The following is a 3,570-nucleotide window of genomic DNA, read 5'->3' as shown; positions in this document are numbered from 1 at the left end:
TTAGATTCTTGTACTAAGGGACCTGAATGGAATGATATCATGTATTTCTTTTGTATGAAATATGTGTTACATGCAATATGTGGATTGAGGCGTTACAGAATGGTATCAGAGCCCGAGTTTAAGGGATTTAGGTATTTAACAGCATGATACCTAGACTTAAACTGTTTTATTGCATGTTAAGGGTCCCAGACATAGTTGGCACCATTGGAGATAAATATGATGGGTTAAAAGAACATTGTGTAAGGTAAATTTTAATTACATCTGGCCAGTGTAATTATGAATTTACAGGTACACTTCTGAACTTGAATACTTCATTATATTTGGAAATGTGAATACGTGATTATTAACACTAAACTTTGCAGATGTCTAGTCGAACTAGAAAATCTGAAAGAGTGGCCCGTCCAGAATCTGAGGAAAGGGAAGAAACACACGTAAATCTACCGACTAGCATGTCTGGAAATAGAGGTCGGGGAAGACCAAGTGGACGAGGTAAAGGAAGAAGTCAGTCTCAGGGAAGGGGTCGGACCGAAATACATTCTGAACATGAGGAATCCCACTCTGGGAATGTTCAAGAAAGGTCGGTGCCACATCCTGAATATATAACTAGAGATATGTTGGCAGAGGAAGTGGGGAAATTGCGGGAAACTCTGGCGTCTATCATGGGAATACCGGCTAGGGTGGAAACAGAAAGAGTGGAATCCCTCTGCTCCAATCACTCAAAATAAAAAAGGAGATATTAAGATGTTTTTAGCATGCAAACCACCAACCTTTTCTGGAGAGAGAGATCCAGTGAAAGCAATGTGCTGGATCAAGGAGATGGAATTTGTATTCAACACCATTCGGTGCCCGAAAACAGATAAAGTTCGATTTGTTGTTTCTGTATTAAAGTCAAATGCTTTATTTTGGTGGGAAGTTGAATCGTCTGCCAGAACAGATGTTTTACAAACTCTGTCTTGGGTAGAATTCGTGGATCGATTCAAGAATCAATTCTATCCCAAAACAGCAGTGAGACAAATGGAGGAGGATTTCCTGAAGTTAGAGCAAGGAAATGGAACAGTTCGGGAGTATACTGAAAGATTCATTGAATACTCTCGTTTTGCCGAACATTATGTTTCGACTGAATCCAGGAAGATAGAAAGTTTTATTTGGGGTCTGAAACCCTCAATCAGAGAGTTTGTTATTGCTATGAACCCCAATACCTTTCCACTAACAGTAGATGCAGCTGAGATGACTGAACGAAATAAGAATAGACAAACGGAAGGAAAAATTGTGGAGAAAAGAAAATGGGAGGGACCTTCATCTTTTCGAGGGCCGAAAACTGTAGGATATGATAACAGATCGGAACAAAAGATCGGTGAGAAAGTCTGCTCACAGTGCCGATAGGTTCATCAGGGTGAATGCAAGATAGATCCAAGGAAATGTTACAAGTGCGGTGAAGCGGGTCATCTGTCTAGAAACTGCCCAGCTAACAGAAGATGATTTAATTGTAATTCTCCGGATCATATTCGACCAAATTGTCCATTGTTAAGAACTCCGCAATTAACAATGGGGAGTAATGCGTCGGGTACTCCGGGAAGGCCTACTGTAAACAGAGGAGGACAAGGAGGGGCGTAGGGACGATCCTTCCAGATGACTAAAAACGAGGCAGAAGCATCACCGGTGTTATTTGACTCCGGTGCAAACTTTTCGTTTGTATCACCATTGTTTGCTCAAACTGCATGTTTGAATTCTGTGTTACTTGATGATGAGTTAGTAATTGATACTGCTAATAGTCAAAAAACTGTTACTAGTGTGTACAATAACTGTATTATTGTTATTGAGGACTGTGAACTTCCGATTCGGTTATTTCCCATGCCAATGAAAGAATTTGACGTAGTAGTGGGTATGGACTGGTTGGCAAAGTATCAGGCTAGTATTGTTTGTAATAAAAAAATAATCAGGATTATTTTGCCAGACCAGAGAACAGTTGTTATTTATGGTGATCGTCAGAATCATCATACCAGTATTTTGTCAGTTATGAAAGCCCGGAAAAGTATTCGAAAGAAGTGCCAAGGATGTTTAGCATATGTAATTGATCTGAGGAAAGAAAAGGGAAAAGAGGAATTAATTCCAATTGTTAGTGAATATCCAGAAGTTTTTCCAGAAGATTTATCTGGATTACCACCAGATAGAGTCATTGAATTCCGAATCGATCTTGTACCAGAAGCTACACCATTAGCAAAGGCACCATACCGTTTAACTCTATCTCAATTGAAAGAATTGGTGGCACAGTTGAAAGATTTAACTGATAAGGGATTTATTAGGCCTAGCACTTCGCCCTGGGGTGTTCGGTCTTATTCGTTAAGAAGAAGGATGGGTCTATGCGAATGTGTATAGACTATCGTAAACTGAATAAGYTGACAATTAAAAACAAATATCCTTTACCAAGGATTGATGACTTGTTTGATCAATTGGTGGGAGCAAGTTATTTCTCCAAAATCGATTTGAGGTCAGGATATCATCAGCTCAAGGTCAGGGAAGAAGATGTTGCCACAACAACATTTAGAACAAGGTACGGGCATCACGAATTCTTAGTTATGCCATTCAGTCTAACTAATGCGCCCGCAGCCTTTATGGATTTGATGAATAGGGTATGTAAGGAATATCTTGATAAATTCGTTATTGTATTTATCGATGATATTCTTATATACTCTAAGACTGAAGAAGAACATGCAAAACATCTTCGTCTGATATWGGAATTGTTGAAAAGAGAAAAGTTDTATGCTAAATTGTCCAAGTGTGAGTTCTGGATAAGAGAAGTTCAATTCTTGGGTCACGTTATTTCAGAAGCCGGAGTACAAGTAGATCCAGTAAAAATAGAAGCAGTTGCAAGATGGGAAGCTCCAAAAAATCCTTCTCAAATCCGAAGCTTTTTGGGTTTGGCAGGTTACTATCATAAGTTTATTCAGGACTTCTCTAAGATAGCCATGCCATTAACTAAATTGACTCAGAAGAATGTTAAATTCCAGTGGAAAAAAGAACAACAAGAATCTTTCCAACTATTAAAGGATCACCTTTGTAGTGCGCCAGTGTTAACTCTACCAGATGGATCCGAAGACTTTGTGGTATATAGCGATGTTTCAAAGTTAGGATTAGGATGCGTTTTGATGCAAAGAGGAAAAGTAATATCGTATGCGTCAAGACAATTGAAAGAGCATGAGAAACAGTATCCAACTCATGATATGGAGTTAGCTGCAGTAGTATTTGCTCTGAAAATCTGGAGACACTATCTTCTGGGAACGAAATGTCAGATTTATACTGATCATAAAAGTTTACAATATTTGTTCAACCAAAAAATTTAAATATGCGACAGCATCGGTGGATTGAACTTGTTAATGATTATGATTGTGAAATTCTTTMYCACCCAGGAAAAGCCAACGTGGTAGCTGACGCTTTGAGTAGAAAGGAAAGGAGTGGAACCATTAAAACGGTGGCAATGAGAATAAGTTTAGTCCCTGATACTCATAAAGACATTCTGAGATGTCAGAAGAAAACTATAAAAGAAGATCATATTAAAACAGAAAAGTTGGG

Source organism: Cynara cardunculus (genome assembly GCF_001531365.2).
Source record: "Cynara cardunculus var. scolymus isolate 2C chromosome LG 12, CcrdV1, whole genome shotgun sequence".
Classification (NCBI taxonomy): Eukaryota; Viridiplantae; Streptophyta; class Magnoliopsida; order Asterales; family Asteraceae; genus Cynara; species Cynara cardunculus.
The sequence above is the reverse complement of the archived record's forward strand: the minus strand, read 5'-3'. Positions refer to the sequence as shown.